A 22,969-nucleotide genomic window follows, 5' to 3' on the forward strand; every position below is an offset into this window, starting at 1 on the left:
CCCGATCTCTGAGAGTGGTGGGGAGCAGTGAGCTAGTGAACTACCTGGTGACCCGATCTCTGAGAGTGGTGGGGAGCAGTGAGCTAGTGAACTACCTAGTGACCCGATCTCTGAGAGTGGTGGGGAGCAGTAACCTAGTGAACTACCTGGTGACGTGATCTCTGAGAGTGGTGGGGAGCAGTGAGCTAGTGAACTACCTGTTGAAGTGATCTCTGAGAGTGGTGGGGAGCAGTGAGCTAGTGACCTGGTGATTCGATCTCTGAGAGTGGTGGGGAGCAGTTGACGTAGTGAACTACCAAGTGACCCGATCTCTGAGAGTGGTGGGGAGCAGTGAGCTAGTGAACTACCTGGTGACCTGATCTTTGAGAGTGGTGGGGAGCAGTGAGCTTGTGAACTACCTGGTGACCTGATCACTGAGAGTGGTGGGGAGCAGTGAGCTAGTGAACTACCTAGTGACCTGATCTCTCAGAGTGGTGTGGAGCAGTGAGCTAGTGAACTACATGCTAACCCGATCTCTGAGAGTGGTGGGGAGCAGTGAGCTAGTGAACTACCTGGTGACCCGATCTTTGAGAGTGGTGGGGAGCAGTGAGCTAATGAACTACCTGGTGACCCAATCTCTTAGAGTGGTGGGGAGCAGTGAGTTAGTGAACTACTTGGTGACCCGATCTTTGAGAGTGGCGGGGAGCAGTGAACTAGTGAACTACCCGGTGACCCGATCTCTGAGAGTGGTGGGGAGCAGTGAGCTAGTGAACCACCTAGTGACCCAATATTTGAGAGTGCCGGGGAGCAGTGAGCTAGTGAACTACCGCGTGACCCGATCTCTGAGAGTGGTGGGGAGCAGTGAGCTAGTGAACTACCTGGTGACCCGATCTCTGAGAGTGGTGGGGAGCAGTGAGCTAGTGAACTACCTAGTGACCCGATCATTGAGAGTGGTGGGGAGCAGTGAGCTAGTGAACTACCTGGTGACCCGATCTCTGAGAGTGGTGGGGAGCAGTTGAGGTAGTGAACTACCTAGTGACCCGATCTCTGAGAGTGGTGGGGAGCAGTGAGCTAGTGATCTACCTGGTGACCCGATCTCTGAGAGTGGTGGGGAGCAATGAGCTAGTGAACTACCTGGTGACCCGATCTCTGAGAGTGGTGGGGAGCAGTGAGCTAGTGAACTACTTTGTGACGCGATCTCTGAGAGTCGTGGGGAGCAGTGAGCTAGTGAACTACCTAGTGACCCGATCTCTGAGAGTCATGGGGAGCAGTGAGCTAGGGAACTATCTAGTGACTCGATCTCTGAGAGTGGTGGGGAGCAGTGAGCTAGTGAACTACCTGGTGACCTGATCTCTGAGAGTGGTGGGGAGCAGTGAGCTAGTGAACTACCTGCTGAAACGATCTCTGAGATTGGTGGGGAGCAGTGAGCTAGTGAACTACCTGGTGACCTGATCTCTGGGAGTGGTGGGGAGCAGTGAGCTAGTGAACTACCTGGTGAACCGATCTCTGAGACTGGTGGGGAGCAGTGAGCTAGTGAACTACCTGGTGACCCGATCTCTGAGAGAGGTGGGGAGCAGTGAGCTACTGAACTACCTGGTGACCCGATCTCTGAGAGTGGTGGGGAGCAGTGAGCTAGTGAACTATCTAGTGACCCGATCTCTGAGAGTGGTGGGGAGCAGTAACCTAGTGAACTACCTGGTGACGTGATCTCTGAGAGTGGTGGGGAGCAGTGAGCTAGTGAACTACCTAGTGACACGATCTCTGAGGGTGGTGGGGAGCAGTGAGCTAGTGAACTACCTGCTGAAGTGATCTCTGAGAGTGGTGGGGAGCAGTGAGCTAGTGAACTACCTAGTGACCTGATCTCTGAGAGTGGTGTGGAGCAGTGGGCTAGTGAACTACATGGTAACCCGATATCTGAGAGTGGTGGGGCGCAGTGAGCTAGTGAACTACCTGGTGACCCGATCTCTGAGAATGGTGGAGAGCAGTGAGCTAGTGAACTACCTGGTGACCCGATCTCTGAGAGTGGTGGGAGCAGTGAGCTAGTGAACTACTTAGTGACCCGATCTCTGAGAGTGGTGGGGAGCAGTGAGCTAGTGAACTACCTGGTGACCAGATCTTTGAGAGTGGTGGGGAGCAGTGAGCTAATGAACTACCTGGTGACCCAATCTCTTAGAGTGGTGGGGAGCAGTGAGCTAGTGAACTACTTGGTGACCCGATCTTTGAGAGTGGTGGGGAGCAGTGAGCTAGTGAACTTCCTGGTGACCCGATCTCTGAGAGTGGTGGGGAGCAGTGAGCTAGTGAACTACCTAGTGACCCAATATTAGAGAGTGCTGGGGAGCAGTGAGCTAGTGAACTAACTGGTGACCCGATCTTTGAGAGTGGTGGGGAGCAGTGAGCTAGTGAACTACCTGGTGACCCGATTTCTGAGAGTGGTGGGGAGCAGTGAGCTAATGAACTACCTGGTGACCCGATCTCTGAGAGTGGTGGGGAGCAGTGAGCTAGTGAACTACCTAGTGACCCGATCTCTGAGAGTGGTGGGGAGCAGTGCGCTAGTGAACTACCTGGTAACCCGATCTTTGAGAGTGGTGGGGAGCAGTGAGCTAGTGAACTACCTGGTGACCTGAACTCTGAGAGTGGTGGGGAGCAGTGAGCTAGTGAAGTACCTGGTGACCCGATCTCTGAGAGTGGTGGGGAGCAGTTGAGGTAGTGAACTACCTAGTGACCCGATCTCTGAGAGTGGTGGGGAGCAGTGAGCTAGTGATGTACCTGGTGACCCGATCTCTGAGAGTGGTGTGGAGCAATGAGCTAGTGAACTACCTGGTGACCCGATCTCTGAGAGTGGTGGGGAGCAGTGAGCTAGTGAACTACCTTGTGACGCGATCTCTGAGAGTCGTGGGGAGCAGTGAGCTAGTGAACTACCTAGTGACCTGATCTCTGAGAGTGGTGGGCAGCAGTGAGCTAGTGAACTATCTAGTGACTCGATCTCTGAGAGTGGTGGGGAGCAGTGAGCTAGTGAACTACCTGGTGACCTAATCTCTGAGAGTGGTGGGGAACAGTGAGTTAGTGAACTACCTGGTGACCCGATCTCTGAGAGTGGTGGGGAGCAGTGAGATAGTGAACTACCTAGTGACCCGATCTCTGAGAGGGGTGGGGAGCAGTGAGCTAGTGAACTACCTGGTGACCCGATCTCTGAGAGTGGTGGGGAGGAGTGAGCTAGTGAACTACCTGGTGACCTGATCTCTGAGAGTGGTGGGGAGCAGTTGAGGTAGTGAACCACCTAGTGATCCGATCTCTGAAAGTGGTGGGGAGCAGTGAGCTGGTGAACTACCAGATGACCCGATCTCTGAGAGTGGTGTGGAGCAGTGAGCTAGTGCACTACCTGGTGACCCAATCTCTGAGAGTGGTGGGGAGCAGTTGAGGTAGTAAACTACCTAGTGACCCGATCTCTGGGAGAGGTGGGGAGCAGTGAGCTAGTGAACTACCTGGTGACCCGATCTCTGAGATTGGTGGAGAGCAGTGAGCTAGTGAACTACCTGGTGAACCGATCTCTGAGAGTGGTGGGGAGCAGTGAGCTAGTGAACTACCTGCTGACCCGATCTCTGAGAGTGGTGGGGAGCAGTGAGCTTGTGAACTACCTGGTGACCCGAACACTGAGAGTGGTGGGGAGCAGTGAGCTAGTGAACTACCTAGTGACCTGATCTCTGAGAGTGGTGTGGAGCAGTGAGCTAGTGAACTACCTAGTGACCCAATATTTGAGAGTGCTGGGGAGCAGTGAGCTAGTGAACTACCTGGTGACCCGATCTTTGAGAGTGGTGGGGAGCAGTGAGCTAGTGAACTAGCTGGTGACTCGAGCTCTGAGAGTGGTGGGGAGCAGTGAGCTAGTGAACTACCTGGTGACCCGATCTTTGAGAGTGGTGGGGAGCAGTGAGCTAGTGAACTACCTGGTGACCCGATCTCTGAGAGTTGTGGGGAGCACAGCGCTAGTGAAGAACCTGGTAACCCGATCTTTGAGAGTGGTGGGGAGCAGTTGAGGTAGTGAACTACCTAGTGACCCGATTTCTGTGAGTGGTGGAGAGCAGTGAGCTAGTGATCTACCTGGTGACCCGATCTGTGAGAGTGGTAGGGAGCAATGAGCTAGTGAACTACCTGGTGACCCTACCTCTGAGAGTGGTGGGGAGCAGTGAGCTAGTGAACTACCTTGTCACGCGATCTCTGACAGTCGTGGGGAGCAGTGAGGTAGTGAACTACCTAGTGACCCGATCTCTGAGAGGGGTGGGGAGCAGTGAGCTAGTGAACTACCTAGTGACCCGATCTCTGAGAGTGGTGGGGAGCAGTGAGTTAGTGAACTACCTGGTGACCCGATCTCTGAAAGTGGTGGGGAGCAGTGGAGGTAGTGAACCACCTAGTGATCCGATCTCTGAAAGTGGTGGGGAGCAGTGAGCTAGTGAACTACCTGATGACCCGATCTCTGAGAGTGGTGGGGAGCAGTGAGCTAGTGCACTACCTGGAGACCCAATCTCTGAGAGTGGTGGGGAGCAGTTGAGGTAGTAAACTACCTAGTGACCCGATCTCTGGGAGAGGTGGGGAGCAGTGAGCTAGTGAACTACCTGGTGACCCGATCTCTGAGATTGGTGGGGAGCAGTGAGCTAGTGAACTACCTGGTGAACCGATCTCTGAGATTAGTGGGGAGCAGTGAGCTAGTGAACTACCTGGTGACCCAATCTCTGAGGGTGGTGGGGAGCAGTGAGCTAGTGAACTACCTGGTGAACCGGTCTCTGAGATTGGTGGGGAGCAGTGAGCTAGTGAACTACCTGGTGACCCGATCTCTGAGAGTGGTGGGGAGCAGTGAGCTGGTGAACTACCTAGTAACCCGATCTCTGAGAGAGGTGGGGAGCAGTGAGCTAGTGAACTACCTGGTGACCCGATCTCTGAGAATGGTGGGGAAGAGTGAGGTAGTGAACTGCATAGTGACATGATCTCTGAGAGTGGTGGGGAGCAGTGAGCTAGTCAACTACCTGGTGACCCGATCTTTGAGAGTGGTGGGGAGCAATGAGCTAGTGAACTACCTGGTGACCCGATCTCTGAGAGTTTTGGGGAGCAGTGAGCTACTCAACTACCTAATGACCCGATCTCTGAGAGTGGTGGGGAGCAGTGAGCTAGTGAACTACCTGGTGACCCGATCTCTGAGAGTGGTGGGGAGCAGTGAGCTAGTGAACAACCTGGTGACCCGATCTCTGAGACTGGTGGGGAGCAGTGAGCTACTCAACTACCTGGTGACCCGATCTCTGAGAGTGGTGGGGAGCAGTGAGCTAGTGAACTACCTAGTGACCCGATCTCTGAGAGTGGTGGGGAGCAGTGAGCTAGTGAGCTACCTGGTGACCCGATCTTTGAGAGTGGTGGGGAGCAGTGAGCTAATGAACTACCTGGTGACCCGATCTCTGAGAGTGGTGGGGAGCAGTGAGCTAGTGAACTACTTGGTGATCCGATCTTTGAGAGTGGTGGGGAGCAGTGTGCTAGTGAACTACCTGGTGACCCGATCTCTGAGAGTGGTGGGGAGCAGTGAGCTAGTGAAGTACCTAGTGGCCCAATATTTGAGAGTGCTGGGGAGCAGTGAGCTAGTGAACTACCTGGTGACCCGATCTTTGAGAGTGGTCGGGAGCAGTGAGCTAGTGAACTACCTGGTGACCCGATCTCTGAGAGTGGTGGGGAGCAGTGAGCTAGTGAACTACCTGGTGACCCGATCTTTGAGAGTGGTGGGGAGCAGTGAGCTAGTGAACTACCTGGTAACCCGATCTTTGAGAGTGGTAGGGAGCAGTGAGCTAGTGAATTACCTGGTGACCTGAACTCTGAGAGTGGTGGGGAGCAGTGAGCTAGTAAACTACCTAGTGGCCCAATATTTGAGAGTGCTGGAGAGCAGTGAGCTAGTGAACAACCTAGTGACCTGATCTCTGAGAGTGGTGGGGAGCAGTAACCTCGTGAACTACCTGGTGACGTGATCTCTGAGAGTGGTGGGAAGCAGTGAGCTAGTGAACTACCTAGTGACCCGATCTCTGAGAGTGGTGGGGAGCAGCGAGCTAGTGAACTACCTGGTGACCCGATCTTTGAGAGTGGTGGGGAGCAGTGTGCTAATGAACTACCTGGTGACCCGATCTCTGAGTGTGGTGGGAAGCAGTGAGCTAGTGAACTACTTGGTAACCCGATCTTTGAGAGTGGCGGGGAGCAGTGAACTAGTGAACTACCTGGTGACCCGATCTCTGAGACTGGTGGGGAGCAGTGAGCTAGTGAACCACCTAGTGACCCAATATTTGAGAGTGCTGGGGAGCAGTGAGCTAGTGAACTACCTGCTGACCCGATCTTTCAGAGTGGTTGGGAGCAGTGAGCTAGTGAACTACCTGGTGACCCGATCTCTGAGAGTGGTGGGGAGCAGTGAGCTAGTGAACTACCTGGTGACCTGATCCTTGAGAGTGGTGGGGAGCAGTGAGCTAGTGAACTACCTGGTGACCCGATCTCTGAGAGTGGTGGGGAGCAGTTGAGGTAGTGAACTACCTAGTGACCCGATCTCTGAGAGTGGTGGGGAGCAGTGAGCTAGTGATCTACCTGGTGACCCGATCTCTGAGAGTGGTGGGGAGCAATGAGCTAGTGAACTATCTGGTGACCCGATCTCTGAGAGTGGTGGGGAGCAGTGAGCTAGTGAACTACCTTGTGACGCGATCTCTGAGAGTCGTAGGGAACAGTGAGCTAGTGAACTACCTAGTGACCCGATCTCTGAGAGTCATGGGGAGCAGTGAGCTAGTGAACTTTCTAGTGACTCGATCTCTGAGAGTGGTGGGGAGCAGTGAGCTAGTGAACTACCTGCTGAACTGAACTCTGAGATTGGTGGGGAGCAGTGAGCTAGTGAACTACCTGGTGACACGATCTCTGGGAGTGGTGGGGAGCAGTGAGCTAGTGAACTACCTGGTGAACCGATCTCTGAGATTGGTGGGGAGCAGTGAGCTAGTGAACTACCTGGTGACCAGATCTCTGAGAGTGGTGGGGAGCAGTGAGCTAGTGAACTACCTGCTGACCCGATCTCTGAGAGTGGTGGGGAGGAGTGAGCTAGTGAACTACCTGGTGACCCGATCTCTGAGAGTGGTGGGGAGCAGTGAGCTGGTGAACTACCTAGTGACCCGATCTCTGCGAGTGGTGGGGAGCAGTGAGCCAGTGAACTACCTGGTTACCCGATCTCTGAGAGTGGTGGGGAGCAGAAGCTAGTGAACTACCTGGCGACCCGATCTCTGAGAGTGGTGGGGAGCAGTGAGCTACTCAACTACCTGGTGACCCAATCTCTGAGAGTGGTGGGGAGCAGTGAGCTAGTGAACTACCTGGTGACCCGATCTCTGAGAGTGGTGGGGAGCAGTGAGCTAGTGAACTACCTAGTGACCCGATCTCTGAGAGTGGTGGGGAGCAGTAACCTAGTGAACTACCTGGTGACGTGATCTCTGAGAGTGGTGGGGAGCAGTGAACTAGTGAACTACCTAGTGACACGATCTCTGAGAGTGGTGGGTAGCAGTGAGCTAGTGACCTGGTGACTCGATCTCTGAGAGTGGTGGGGAGCAGTGACCTAGTGAACTACCTGGTGACCCGATCTCTGAGAGTGGTGGGGAGCAGCGAGCTAGTGAACTACCTGGTGACCCGATCTTTGAGAGTGGTGGGGAGCAGTGAGCTAGTGAACTACCTGGTGACCCGATCTCTGAGAGTGGTGGGGAGCAGTGCGCTAGTGATCTACCTGGTAACCCGATCTTTGAGAGTGGTGGGGAGCAGTGAGCTAGTGAACTACCTGGTGACCTGAACTCTGAGAGTGGTGGGGAGCAGTGAGCTAGTGAACTACCTGGTGACCCGATCTCTGAGAGTGGTGGGGAGCAGTTGAGGTAGTGAACTACCTAGTGACCCGATCTCTGAGAGTGGTGGGGAGCAGTGAGCTAGTGATCTACGTGGTGTCCCGATCTCTGAGAGTGGTGGGGAGAAATGAGCTAGTGAACTACCTGGTGACCCGATCTCTGAGAGTGGTGGGCAGCAGTGAGCTAGTGAACTATCTAGTGATTCGATCTCTGAGAGTGGTGGGGAGCAGTGAGCTAGTGAACTGCCTCGTGATCTGATCTCTGAGAGTGGTGGGGAGCAGTGAGCTAATGAACTACCTGGTGACCCGATCTCTGAGAGTGGTGGGGAGCAGTGAGCTAGTGAACTACCTAGTGACCCAATATTTGAGAGTGCTGGGGAGCAGTGAGCTAGTGAACTACCTGGTGACCCGATCTTTGAGAGTGGTGGGGAGCAGTGACCTAGTGAACTACCTGGTGACCCGATCTCTGAGAGTGGTGGGGAGCAGCGAGCTAGTGAACTACCTGGTGACCCGATCTTTGAGAGTGGTGGGGAGCAGTGAGCTAGTGAACTACCTGGTGACCCGATCTCTGAGAGTGGTGGGGAGCAGTGCGCTAGTGATCTACCTGGTAACCCGATCTTTGAGAGTGGTGGGGAGTAGTGAGCTAGTGAACTACCTGGTGACCTGAACTCTGAGAGTGGTGGGGAGCAGTGAGCTAGTGAACTACCTGGTGACCCGATCTCTGAGAGTGGTGGGGAGCAGTTGAGGTAGTGAACTACCTAGTGACCCGATCTCTGAGAGTGGTGGGGAGCAGTGAGCTAGTGATCTACGTGGTGTCCCGATCTCTGAGAGTGGTGGGGAGAAATGAGCTAGTGAACTACCTGGTGACCCGATCTCTGAGAGTGGTGGGCAGCAGTGAGCTAGTGAACTATCTAGTGATTCGATCTCTGAGAGTGGTGGGGAGCAGTGAGCTAGTGAACTGCCTCGTGATCTGATCTCTGAGAGTGGTGGGGAGCAGTGAGTTAGTGAACTACCTGGTGACCCGATCTCTGAGAGTGGTGGGGAGCAGTGAGATAGTGAACCACCTAGTGATCCGATCTCTGAGAGGGGTGGGGAGCAGTGAGCTAGTGAACTACCTGGTGACCCGATCTCCGAGAGTGGTGGGGAGGAGTGAGCTAGTGAACTACCTAGTGACCCGATCTCTGAGAGTGGTGGGGAGCAGTTGAGGTAGTGAACCACCTAGTGATCCGATCCCTGAAAGTGGTGGGGAGCAGTGAGCTAGTGAACTACCAGATAACTCGATCTCTGAGAGTGGTGGGGAGCAGTGAGCTTGTGAACTACCTGGTGACCCGATCACTGAGAGTGGTGGGGAGCAGTGAGCTAGTGAACTACCTAGTGACCCGATCTCTGAGAGTGGTGGGGAGCAGTGAGCTAGTGAACTACCTGGTGACCCGATCTTTGAGAGTGGTGGGGAGCAGTGAGCTAATGAACTACCTGGTGACCCGATCTCTGTGAGTGGTGGGGAGCAGTGAGCTAGTGAACTACTTGGTGACCCGATCTTTGAGAGTGGTGGGGAGCAGTGAGCTAGTGAACTACCTGGTGACCCGATCTCTGAGAGTGGTGGGGAGCAGTGATCTAGTGAACTACATAGTGACCCAATATTTGAGAGTGCTGGGGAGCAGTGAGCTAGTGAACTACCTGGTGACCCGATCTTTGGGAGTGGTGGGGAGCAGTGAGCTAGTGAACTACCTGGTGACCCGATCTCTGAGAGCGGTGGGGAGCAGTGAGGTAGTGAACTACCTGGTGACCCGATCTTTGAGAGTGGTGGGGAGCAGTGAGCTAGTGAACTACCTGGTGACCCGATATCTTAGAGTTGTGGGGAGCAGTGCGCTAGTGAGCTACCTGGTAACCCGATCTTTGAGAGTGGGGGGGAGCAGTGTGCTAGTGAACTACCTGGTAACCTGACTCTGAGAGTCGTGGGGAGCAGTGAGCTAGTGAACTACCTACTGACCCGATCTCTGAGAGTGGTGGGGAGCAGTGAGCTAGTGAACTATCTAGTGACTCGATCTCTGAGAGTGGTGGGGAGCAGTGAGCTAGTGAACTATCTAGTGACTCGGTCTCTGAGAGTGGTGGGGAGCAGTGAGCTAGTGAACTACCTGGTGACCTGATCTCTGAGAGTGGTGGGGAGCAGTGAGCTAGTGAACTACCTAGTGATCCGATCTCTGAGAGGGGTGGGGAGCAGTGAGCTAGTGAACTACCTGGTGACCCGATTTCTGAGAGTGGTGGGGAGCAGTGAGTTAGTGAACTACCTGGTGACCCGATATCTGAGAGTGGTGGGGAGCAGTTGAGGTAGTGAACCACCTAGTGATCCGATCTCTGAAAGTGGTGGGGAGCAGTTAGCTAGTGAACTACCTGATGACCCGATCTCTGAGAGTGGTGGGGAGCAGTGAGCTAGTGCACTACCTGGTGACCCAATCTCTGAGAGTGGTGGGGAGCAGTTGAGGTAGTAAACTACCTAGTGACCAGACCTGTGGGTGCGGTGGGGAGCAGTGAGCTAGTGAAATACCTGGGGACCCGATCTCTGAGATTGGTGGGGAGCAGTGAGCTAGTGAACTACCTGGTAAACCGACCTCTGAGATTAGTGGGGAGCAGTGAGCTAGTGAACTACCTGGTGACCCGATCTCTGAGAGTGGTGGGGAGCAGTGAGCTAGTGAACTACCTGGTGAACCGGTCTCTGAGATTGGTGGGGAGCAGTGAGCTAGTGAACTACCTGGTGACCCGATCTCTGAGAGTGGTGGGGAGCAGTGAGCTGATGAACTACCTAGTGACCCGATCTCTGAGAGAGGTGGGGAGCAGTGAGCTAGTGAACTACCTGGTGACCCGATCTCTGAGAATGGTGGGGAAGAGTGAGGTAGTGAACTGCCTAGTGACATGATCTCTGAGAGTCGTGGGGAGCAGTGAGCTAGGGAACTACCTGGTGACCCGATCTCTGAGAGTGGTGGGGAGCAGTGAGCTAGTGAACTACCTGGTGACCCGAACTCTGAGAGTGGTGGGGAGCAGTGAGCTACTCAACTACCTGGTGACCCGATCTCTGAGAGTGGTGGGGAGCAGTGAGCTAGTGAACTACCTAGTGACCCGATCTCTGAGAGTGGTGGGGAGCAGTGAGCTAGTGAACTACCTGGTGACTTGATCTTTGAGAGTGGTGGGGAGCAGTGAGCTAGTGAACTACCTGGTGACCCGATCTCTGAGATGGTGGGGAGCAGTGAGCTAGTGAACTACCTGGTGACCCGATCTTTGAGAGTGGTGGGGAGCAATGAGCTAGTGAACTACCTGGTGACCCGATCTATGAGAGTGGTGGGGAGCAGTGAGCTAGTGAACTACCTAGTGAACCGATCTTTGAGAGTGCTGGGGAGCAGTGAACTAGTGAACTACCTGGTGACCCGATCTTTGAGAGTGGTGGGGAGCAGTGAGCTAGTGAACTACCTGGTGACCCGATCTCTGAGAGTGGTGGGGAGCAGTGAGCTAGTGCACTACCTGGTGACCCGATCTTTGAGAGTGGCGGGGAGCAGTGAGCTAGTGAACTACCTGGTGACCCGATCTCTGAGAGTGGTGGGGAGCAGTGAGCTAGTGAACTACCTGGTGACCCGATATCTGAGAGTGGTGGGGAGCAGTGAGCTAATGAACTACCTGGTGACCCGATCTCTGAGAGTGGTGGGGAGCAGTGAGCTAGTGAACTACCTAGTGACCCGATCTTTGAGAGTGGTGGGGAGCAGTGAACTGGTGAACTACCTGGTGACCCAATCATTAAGAGTGGTAGGGAGCAGTGAGCTAGTGAACTACCGGGTGACCCGATATTTGAGAGTGTGGGGAGCAGTGAGCTAGTCAACTACCTGGTGACCCGATCTCTGAGAGTGGTGGGGAGCAGTGAGCTAGTGAACTACCTGGTGACCCAATCTCTGAGACTGGTTGGGAGCAGTGAGCTAGTGAACTTCCTAGTGACCCGATGTCTGAGAGTGGTGGGGAGCAGTGAGCTAGTGAACTACCTGGTGACCCGATCTCTGTGAGTGGTGGGGAGCAGTTAGCTAGTGAACTACCTGGTGACCTGATCTCTGGGAATGGTGGGGGGCAGTGAGCTAGTGAACGACCTAGTGACCCGACCTCTGAGGGTGGTGGGGAGCAGTGAGCTAGTGAACTACCTAGTGTTCCGATCTCTGAGAGTGGTGGGGAGCAGTGAGCTTGTGAACTACCTGGTGGCCTGATCTTTGAGAGTGGTGGGGAGCAGTGAGCTAGTGAACTACCTAGAGACCCGATGTCTGAGAGTGGTGGGGAGCAGTGAGCTAGTGAACTACCTAGTGATCCGATCTCTGAGAGGGGTGGGGAGCAGTGAGCTAGTGAAGTATCTGGTGACCCGATCTCTGAGAGTGGTGGGGGGCAGTTGAGGTAGTGAACCACCTAGTGATCCGATCTCTGAAATTGGTGGGGAGCAGTGAGCTAGTGAACTACCTGATGACCCGATCTCTGAGAGCGGTGGGGAGCAGTGAGTTAGTGCACTACCTGGTGACCCAATCTCTGAGAGTGGTGGGGAGCAGTTGAGGTAGTAAACTACCTAGTGACCAGATCTCTGGGAGAGGTGGGGAGCAGTGAGCTAGTGAACTACCTGGTGACCCGATCTCTGAGGGTGGTGGGGAGCAGTGAGTTAGTGAATTACCTAGTTACCCGATCTCTGAGAGTGGTGGGGAGCAGTGAGCTAGTGAACTACCTGGTGACCCGATCTTTGAGAGTGGTGGGGAGCAGTGAGCTAATGAACTACCTGGTGACCCGATCTCTGAGAGTGGTGGGGAGCAGTGAGCTAGTGAACTACTTGGTGACACGATCTTTGAGAGTGGTGGGGAGCAGTGAGCTAGTGAACTACCTGGTGACCCGATATCTTAGAGTTGTGGGGAGCAGTGCGCTAGTGAACTACCTGGTAACCCGATCTTTGAGAGTGGTGGGGAGCAGTGAGCTAGTGAACTATCTAGTGACTCGGTCTCTGAGAGTGGTGGGGAGCAGTGAGCTAGTGAACTACCTGGTGACGTGATCTCTGAGAGTGGTGGGGAGCAGTGAGCTAGTGAACTATCTAGTGACCCGATATCTGAGAGTGGTGGGGAGCAGTTGAGGTAGTGAACCACCTAGTGATCCGATCTCTGAAAGTGGTGGGGAGCAGTGAGCTAGTGAACTACCAGATAACTCGATCTCTGAGAGTGGTGGGGAGCAGTGAGCTTGTGAACTACCTGGTGACCCGATCACTGAGAGTGGTGGGGAGCAGTGAGCTAGTGAACTACCTAGTGACCTGATCTCTGAGAGTGGTGTGGAGCAGTGAGCTAGTGAACCACATGGTAACCCGATCTCTGGGAGAGGTGGGGAGCAGTGAGCTAGTGAACTACCTGGTGACCAGATCTCTGAGATTGGTGGGGAGCAGTGAGCTAGTGAACTACCTGCTGACCCGATCTCTGAGAGTGGTGGGGAGCAGTGAGCTTGTGAACTACCTGGTGACCCGATCACTGAGAGTGGTGGGGAGCAGTGAGCTAGTGAACTACCTAGTGACCTGATCTCTGAGAGTGGTGTGCAGCAGTGAGCTAGTGAACTACATGGTAACCCGATCTCTGAGAGTGGTGGGGAGCAGTGAGCTAGTGAACTACCAGGTGACCTGACCTCTGAGAGTGGTGGGGAGCAGTGAGCTTGTGAACTACCTAATGACCCGATCTCTGAGAGTGGTGGGGAGCAGTGAGCTACTCAACTACCTGGTGACCCGATCTCTGAGAGTGGTGGGGAGCAGTGAGTTAGTGAACTACCTAGTGACCCGATCTCTGAGAGTGGTGGGGAGCAGTGAGCTAGTGAACTACCTGGTGACCCGATCTTTGAGAGTGGTGGGGAGCAGTGAGCTAATGAACTACCTGGTGACCCGATCTCTGAGAGTGGTGGGGAGCAGTGAGCTAGTGAACTACTTGGGGACCCGATCTTTGAGAGTGGTGGGGAGCAGTGAGCTAGTGAACTACCTGGTGACCCGATCTCTGAGAGTGGTGGGGAGCAGTGAGCTAGTGAACTACATAGTGACCCAATATTTGAGAGTGCTGGGGAGCAGTGAGATAGTGAACTACCTGGTGACCCGATCTTTGAGAGTGGTGGGGAGCAGTGAGCTAGTGAACTACCTGGTGACCCGATCTCTGAGAGTGGTGGGGAGCAGTAAGCTAGTGAACTACCTGGTGACCCGATCTTTGAGAGTGGTGGGGAGCAGTGAGCTAGTGAACTATCTAGTGACTCGGTCTCTGAGAGTGGTGGGGAGCAGTGAGCTAGTGAACTACCTGGTGACCTGATCTCTGAGAGTGGTGGGGAGCAGTGAGCTAGTGAACTACCTAGTGATCCGATCTCTGAGAGGGGTGGGGAGCAGTGAGCTAGTGAACTACCTGGTGACCCAATCTCTGTGAGTGGTGGGGAGCAGTGAGTTAGTGAACTACCTGGTGACCCGATATCTGAGAGTGGTGGGGAGCAGTTGAGGTAGTGAACCACCTAGTGATCCGATCTCTGAAAGTGGTGGGGAGCAGTGAGCTAGTGAACTACCTGATGACCCGATCTCTGAGAGTGGTGGGGAGCAGTGAGCTAGTGCACTACCTGGTGACCCAATCTCTGAGAGTGGTGGGGAGCAGTTGAGGTAGTAAACTACCTAGTGACCAGATCTGTGGGAGAGGTGGGGAGCAGTGAGCTAGTGAAATACCTGGTGACCCGATCTCTGAGATTGGTGGGGAGCAGTGAGCTAGTGAACTACCTGGTGAACCGATCTCTGAGATTAGTGGGGAGCAGTGAGCTAGTGAACTACCTGGTGACCCGATCTCTGAGAGTGGTGGGGAGCAGTGAGCTAGTGAACTTCCTGGTGAACCGGTCTCTGAGATTGGTGGGGAGCAGTGAGCTAGTGAACTACCTGGTGACCCGATCTCTGAGAGTGGTGGGGAGCAGTGAGCTGATGAACTACCTAGTGACCCGATCTCTGAGAGAGGTGGGGAGCAGTGAGCTAGTTAACTACCTGGTGACCCGATCTCTGAGAATGGTGGGGAAGAGTGAGGTAGTGAACTGCCTAGTGACATGATCTCTGAGAGTCGTGGGGAGCAGTGAGCTAGTGAACTACCTGGTGACCCGATCTCTGAGAGTGGTGGGGAGGAGTGAGCTAGTGAACTACCTGGTGACCCGATCTCTGAGAGTGGTGGGGAGCAGTGAGCTGGTGAACTACCTAGTGACCCGATCACCGAGTGTGGTGGGGAGCAGTGAGCTAGTGAACTACCTGGTTACCCGATCTCTGAGAGTGGTGGGGAGCAGTGAGCTAGTCAACTACCTGGTGACCCGATCTTTGAGAGTGGTGGGGAGCAGTGAGCTATTGAACTACCTGGTGACCCGATCTCTGAGAGTTTTGGGGAGCAGTGAGCTACTCAACTACCTGGTGACACGATCTCTGAGAGTGGTGGGGAGCAGTGAGCTAGTGAACTACCTGGTGACCCGAACTCTGAGAGTGGTGGGGAGCAGTGAGCTAGTGAACTACCTGGTGACCCGAACTCTGAGAGTGGTGGGGAGCAGTGAGCTACTCAACTACCTGGTGACCCGATCTCTGAGAGTGGTGGGGAGCAGTGAGCTAGTGAACTACCTAGTGACCCGATCTCTGAGAGTGGTGGGGAGCAGTGAGCTAGTGAACTACCTGGTGACTTGATCTTTGAGAGTGGTGGGGAGCAGTGAGCTAGTGAACTACCTGGTGACCCGATCTCTGAGATGGTGGGGAGCAGTGAGCTAGTGAACTACTTGGTGACCCGATCTTTGAGAGTGGTGGGGAGCAGTGAGCTAGTGAACTACCTGGTGACCCGATCTCTGAGAGTGGTGGGGAGCAGTGAGCTAGTGAACTACCTAGTGACCCGATCTTTGAGAGTGCTGGGGAGCAGTGAACTAGTGAACTACCTAGTGACCCGATCTTTGAGAGTGGTGGGGAGCAGTGAGCTAGTGAACTACCTGGTGACCCGATCTCTGAGAGTGGTGGGGAGCAGTGAGCTAGTGCACTACCTGGTGACCCGATCTTTGAGAGTGGCGGGGAGCAGTGAGCTAGTGAACTACCTGGTGACCCGATCTCTGAGAGTGGTGGGGAGCAGTGAGCTAGTGAACTACCTGGTGACCCGATATCTGAGAGTGGTGGGGAGCAGTGAGCTAGTGAAGTCTCTAGTGACTCGATCTCTGAGAGTGGTGGGGAGCAGTGAGCTAGTGAACTACCTGGTTACCCGATCTCTGAGAGTGGTGGGGAGCAGTGAGCTAGTCAACTACCTGGTGACCCGATCTTTGAGAGTGGTGGGGAGCAGTGAGCTATTGAGCAACCTGGTGACCCGATCTCTGAGAGTTTTGGGGAGCAGTGAGCTACTCAACTACCTGGTGACCCGATCTCTGAGAGTGGCGGGGAGCAGTGAGCTAGTGAACTACCTGGTGACCCGAACTCTGAGAGTGGTGGGGAGCAGTGAGCTAGTGAACTACCTGGTGACCCGATCTCTGAGATTGGTGGGGAGCAGTGAGCTACTCAACTACCTGGTGACCCGATCTCTGAGAGTGGTGGGGAGCAGTGAGCTAGTGAACTACCTAGTGACCCGATCTCTGAGAGTGGTGGGGAGCAGTGAGCTAGTGAACTACCTGGTGACCCGATCTTTGAGAGTGGTGGGGAGCAGTGAGCTAATGAACTACCTGGTGACCCGATCTCTGAGAGTAGTGGGGAGCAGTGAGCTAGTGAACTACCTGGTAACGCGATCTTTGAGAGTGGTGGGGAGCAGTGAGCTAGTGAACTACCTGGTGACCCGATCTCTGAGAGTGGTGGGGAGCAGTGAGCTAGTGAACTACCTGGTGACCCGATCTTTGAGAGTGGTGGGGAGCAGTGAGCTAGTGAACTACCTAGTGACCCGATCTCTGAGAGTGCTGGGGAGCAGTGAACTAGTGAACTACCTGGTGACCCGATCTTTGAGAGTGGTGGGGAGCAGTGAGCTAGTGAACTACCTGGTGACCCGATCTCTGAGAGTGGTGGGGAGCAGTGAGCTAGTGCACTACCTGGTGACCCGATCTTTGAGAGTGGCGGGGAGCAGTGAGCTAGTGAACTACCTGGTGACCCGATCTCTGAGAGTGGTGGGGAGCAGTGAGCTAGTGAACTACCTAGTGACCCGATCTCTGAGAGTGGTGGGGAGCAGTGAGCTAGTGAACTTTCTAGTGACCCGATGTCTGAGAGTGGTGGGGAGCAGTGAGCTAGTGAACTACCTAGTGATCCGATCTCTGAGAGGGGTGGGGAGCAGTGAGCTAGTGAAGTACCTGGTGACCCGATCTCTGAGAGTGGTGGGGAGCAGTTGAGGTAGTGAACCACCTAGTGATCCGATCTCTGAAAGTGGTGGGGAGCAGTGAGCTAGTGAACTACCTGATGACCCGATCTCTGAGAGTGGTGGGGAGCAGTGAGCTAGTGCACTACCTGGTGACCCAATCTCTGAGAGTGGTGGGGAGCAGTTGAGGTAGTAAACTACCTAGTGACCAGATCTCTGGGAGAGGTGGGGAGCAGTGAGCTAGTGAACTACCTGGTGACCCGATCTCTGAGATTGGTGGGGAGCAGTGAGCTAGTGAACTACCTGGTGACCCGATCTCTGAGAGTGGTGGGGAGCAGTGAGTTAGTGAACTACCTAGTGACCCGATCTCTGAGAGTGGTGGGGAGCAGTGAGCTAGTGAACTACCTGGTGACCCGATCTTTGAGAGTGGTGGGGAGCAGTGAGCTAATGAACTACCTGGTGACCCGATTTCTGAGAGTGGTGGGGAGCAGTGAGCTAGTGAATTACTTGGTGACCCGATCTTTGAGAGTGGTGGGGAGCAGTGAGCTAGTGAACTACCTGGTGACCCGATCTCTGAGAGTGGTGGGGAGCAGTGAGCTAGTGAACTACATAGTGAACCAATATTTGAGAGTGCTGGGGAGCAGTGAGCTAGTGAACTACCTGGTGACCCGATCTTTGAGAGTGGTGGGGAGCAGTGAGCTAGTGAACTACCTGGTGACCCGATCTCTGAGAGTGGTGGGGAGCAGTGAGCTAGTGAACTACCTGGTGACACGATCTTTGAGAGTGGTGGGGAGCAGTGAGCTAGTGAACTACCTGGTGACCTGATATCTTAGAGTTGTGGGGAGCAGTGCGCTAGTGAACTACCTGGTAACCCGATCTTTGAGAGTGGTGGGGAGCAGTGAGCTAGTGAACTACCTGGTGACCTGAACTCTGAGAGTCGTGGGGACCAGTGAGCTAGTGAACTACCTAGTGACCCGATCTCTGAGAGTGGTGGGGAGCAGTGAGCTAGTGAAGTCTCTAGTGACTCGATCTCTGAGAGTGGTGGGGAGCAGTGAGCTAGTGAACTATCTAGTGACTCGGTTTCTGAGAGTGGTGGGGAGCAGTGAGCTAGTGAACTACCTGGTGACCTGATCTCTGAGAGTGGTGGGGAGCAGTGAGCTAGTGAACTATCTAGTGATCCGATCTTTGAGAGGGGTGGGGAGCAGTGAGCTAGTGAACTACTTGGTGACCCGATCTCTGAGAGTAGTGGGGAGCAGTGAGTCAGTGAACTACCTGGTGACCCGATATCTTAGAGTGGTGGGGAGCAGTTGAGGTAGTGAACCACCTAGTGATCCGATCTCTGAAAGTGGTGGGGAGCAGTGAGCTAGTGAACTACCTGATGACCCGATCTCTGAGAGTGGTGGGTTGGAGTGAGCTAGTGCACTACCTTGTGACCCAATCTCTGAGAGTGGTGGGGAGCAGTTGAGGTAGTAAACTACCTAGTGACCAGATCTCTGGGAGAGGTGGGGAGCAGTGAGGTAGTGAACTACCTGGTGACCCGATCTCTGAGATTGGTGGGGAGCAGTGAGCTAGTGAACTACCTGGTGAACCGATCTCTGAGATTAGTGCTGAGCAGTGAGCTAGTGAACTACCTGGTGACCCGATCTCTGAGAGTGGTGGGGTTGCAGTGAGCTGATGAACTACCTAGTGACCCGATCTCTGAGAGAGGTGGGGAGCAGTGAGCTAGTGAACTACCTGGTGACCAGATCTCTGAGAATGGTGGGGAGGAGTGAGGTAGTGAACTGCCTAGTGACATGATCTCTGAGAGTCGTGGGGAGCAGTGAGCTAGTGAACTACCTGGTGACCCGATCTCTTAGAGTGGTGGGGAGGAGTGAGCTAGTGAACTACCTGGTGACCCGATCTCTGAGAGTGGTGGGGAGCAGTGAGCTGGTGAACTACCTAGTGACCCGATCTCTGAGTGTGGTGGGGAGCAGTGAGCTAGTGAACTACCTGGTTACCCGATCTCTGAGAGTGGTGGGGAGCAGTGAGCTAGTCAACTACCTGGTGACCCGATCTTTGAGAGTGGTGGGGAGCAGTGAGCTATTGAGCAACCTGGTGACCCGATCTCTGAGAGTTTTGGGGAGCAGTGAGCTACTCAACTACCTGGTGACCCGATCTCTGAGAGTGGCGGGGAGCAGTGAGCTAGTGAACTACCTGGTGACCCGAACTCTGAGAGTGGTGGGGAGCAGTGAGCTAGTGAACTACCTGGTGACCCGATCTCTGAGATTGGTGGGGAGCAGTGAGCTACTCAACTACCTGGTGACCCGATCACTGAGAGTGGTGGGGAGCAGTGAGCTAGTGAACTACCTAGTGACCCGATCTCTGAGAGTGGTGGGGAGCAGTGAGCTAGTGAACTACCTGGTGACCCGATCTTTGAGAGTGGTGGGGAGCAGTGAGCTAATGAACTACCTGGTGACCCGATCTCTGAGAGTAGTGGGGAGCAGTGAGCTAGTGAACTACCTGGTAACGCGATCTTTGAGAGTGGTGGGGAGCAGTGAGCTAGTGAACTACCTGGTGACCCGATCTCTGAGAGTGGTGGGGAGCAGTGAGCTAGTGAACTACCTGGTGACCCGATCTTTGAGAGTGGTGGGGAGCAGTGAGCTAGTGAACTACCTAGTGACCCGATCTCTGAGAGTGCTGGGGAGCAGTGAACTAGTGAACTACCTGGTGACCCGATCTTTGAGAGTGGTGGGGAGCAGTGAGCTAGTGAACTACCTGGTGACCCGATCTCTGAGAGTGGTGGGGAGCAGTGAGCTAGTGCACTACCTGGTGACCCGATCTTTGAGAGTGGCGGGGAGCAGTGAGCTAGTGAACTACCTGGTGACCCGATCTCTGAGAGTGGTGGGGAGCAGTGAGCTAGTGAACTACCTGGTGACCCGATATCTGAGAGTGGTGGGGAGCAGTGAGCTAGTGAACTACCTGGTGACCCGATCTCTGAGAGTGGTGGGGAGCAGTGACCTAGTGAACTACCTGGTGACCCGATCTTTGAGAGTGGTGGGGAGCAGTGAACTGGTGAACTACCTGGTGACCCGTTCATTGAGAGTGGTGGGGAGCAGTGAGCTAGTGAACTACCGGGTGACCCGATATTTGAGAGTGTGGGGAGCAGTAAGCTAGTCAACTACCTGGTGACCCGATCTCTGAGAGTGGTGGGGAGCAGTGAGCTAGTGAACTACCTGGTGACCCAATCTCTGAGACTGGTTGGGAGCAGTGAGCTAGTGAACGACCTAGTGACCCGACCTCTGAGGGTGGTGGGGAGCAGTGAGCTAGTGAACTACCTAGTGATCCGATCTCTGAGAGTGGTGGGGGCAGTGAGCTTGTGAACTACCTGGTGACCCGATCTCTGAAACTGGTGGGGAGCAGTGAGCTAGTGAACTGCCTGGTGACCGGATCTTTGAGAGTGGTGGGGAGCAGTGAGCTAGTGAACTACCTGGTGACCCGATCTCTGCGAGTGGTGGCGAGCAGTGAGCTAATGAACTACCTGGTGACCCGATCTCTGAAAGTGGTGGGGAGCAGTGAGCTAGTGAACTACCTGGTGGCCTGATCTTTGAGAGTGGTGGGGAGCAGTGAGCTAGTGAACTACCTAGTGACCCGATGTCTGAGAGTTGTGGGGAGCAGTGAGCTAGTGAACTACCTGGTGACCCGATCTCTGAGAGTGGTGCGGAGCAGTGAGCTAGTGAACTACCTGGTGACCCGACCTATGAGCGTGGTGGGGGGCAGTGAGCTAGTGAACTACCTGGTAACACGATCTTTGTGAGTGGTGGGGAGCAGTGAGCTAGTGAACTACCTGGTGACCCGATCTCTGAGAGTGGTGGGGAGCAGTGAGCTAGTGAACTACCTAGTGATCCGATCTCTGAGAGGGGTGGGGAGCAATGAGCTAGTGAACTACCTGGTGACCCGATCTCTGAGAGTGGTGGGGAGCAGTTGAGGTAGTGAACCACCTAGTGATCCGATCTCTGAAAGTGGTGGGGAGCAGTGAGCTAGTGAACTACCTGATGACCCGATCTCTGAGAGTGGTGGGGAGCAGTGAGCTAGTGCACTACCTGGTGACCCAATCTCTGAGAGTGGTGGGGAGCAGTTGAGGTAGTAAACTACCTAGTGACCAAATCTCTGGGAGAGGTGGGGAGCAGTGAGCTAGTGAACTATCTGGTGACCCGATCTCAGAGATTGGTGGGGAGCAGTGAGCTAGTGAACTACCTGGTGAACCGATCTCTGAGTTTAGTGGGGAGCAGTGGGCTAGTGAACTACCTGGTGACCCGATCTCTGAGAGTGGTGGGGAGCAGTGAGCTAGTGAACTACCTGGTGTACCGGTCTCTGAGATTGGTGGGGAGCAGTGAGCTAGTGAACTACCTGGTGACCCGATGTCTGAGAGTGGTGGGGACCAGTGAGCTGGTGAACTACCTAGTGACCCGATCTCTGAGAGAGGTGGGGAGCAGTGAGCTAGTGAACTACCTGGTGACCCGATCTCTGAGAATGGTGGGGAAGAGTGAGGTAGTGAAGTGCCTAGTGACATGATCTCTGAGAGTGGTGGGGAGCAGTGAGCTAGTGAACTACCTGGTGACCCGATCTCTGAGAGTGGTGGGGAGGAGTGAGCTAGTGAACTACCTGGTGACCCGATCTCTGAGAGTGGTGGGGAGCAGTGAGCTGGTGAACTACCTAGTGACCCGATCTCTGAGTGTGGTGGGGAGCAGTGAGCTAGTGAACTACCTGGTTACCCGATCTCTGAGAGTGGTGGGGAACAGTGAGCTAGTCAACTACCTGGTGACCCTATCTTTGAGAGTGGTGGGGAGCAGTGAGCTAGTGAACTACCTGGTGACCCGATCTCTGCGAGTGGTGGGGAGCAGTGAGCTAATGAACTACCTGGTGACCCGATCTCTGAGAGTGGTGGGGAGCAGTGAGCTAGTGAACTACCTGGTGGCCTGATCTTTGAGAGTGGTGGGGAGCAGTGAGCTAGTGAACTACCTAGTGACCCGACGTCTGAGAGTTGTGGGGAGCAGTGAGCTAGTGAACTACCTGGTGACCCGATCTCTGAGAGTGGTGGGGAGCAGTGAGCTAGTGAACTACTTGGTGACCCAATCTTTGAGAGTGGTGGGGAGCAGTGAGCTAGTGAACTACCTCGTGACCCGATCTCTGAGAGTGGTGGGGAGCAGTGAGCTAGTGAACTACCTAGTGGCCCAATATTTGAGAGTGCTGGGGAGCAGTGAGCTAGTGAACTACCTGGTAACCCAATCTTTGAGAGTGGTCGGGAGCAGTGAGCTAGTGAACTACCTGGTGACCGGATCTCTGAGAGTGGTGGTGAGCAGTGAGCTAGTGAACTACCTGGAGACCCGATCTTTGAGAGTGGTGGGGAGCAGTGAGCTAGTGAACTACCTGGTGACCCGATCTCTGAGAGTGGTGGGGAGCAGTGAGCTAGTGAACTACCTGGTAACCCGATCTTTGAGAGTGGTGGGGAGCAGTGAGCTCGTGAATTACCTGGTGACCTGAACTCTGAGAGTGGTGGGGAGCAGTGAGCTAGTAAACTACCTAGTGACCCGATCTTTGAGAGTGCTGGGGAGCAGTGAGATAGTGAACTACCTCGTGACCCGATCTTTGAGAGTGGTGGGGAGCAGTGAGCTAGTGAACTACCTGGTGACCCGATCTCTGAGAGTAGTGGGGAGCAGTGAGCTAGTGAACTACCTGGTAACCCGATCTTTGAGAGTGGTGGGGAGCAGTGAGCTAGTGAACTACCTGGTGACCCGATCTC

Source organism: Schistocerca piceifrons, chromosome 1 (assembly GCF_021461385.2).
Source record: "Schistocerca piceifrons isolate TAMUIC-IGC-003096 chromosome 1, iqSchPice1.1, whole genome shotgun sequence".
Classification (NCBI taxonomy): Eukaryota; Metazoa; Arthropoda; class Insecta; order Orthoptera; family Acrididae; genus Schistocerca; species Schistocerca piceifrons.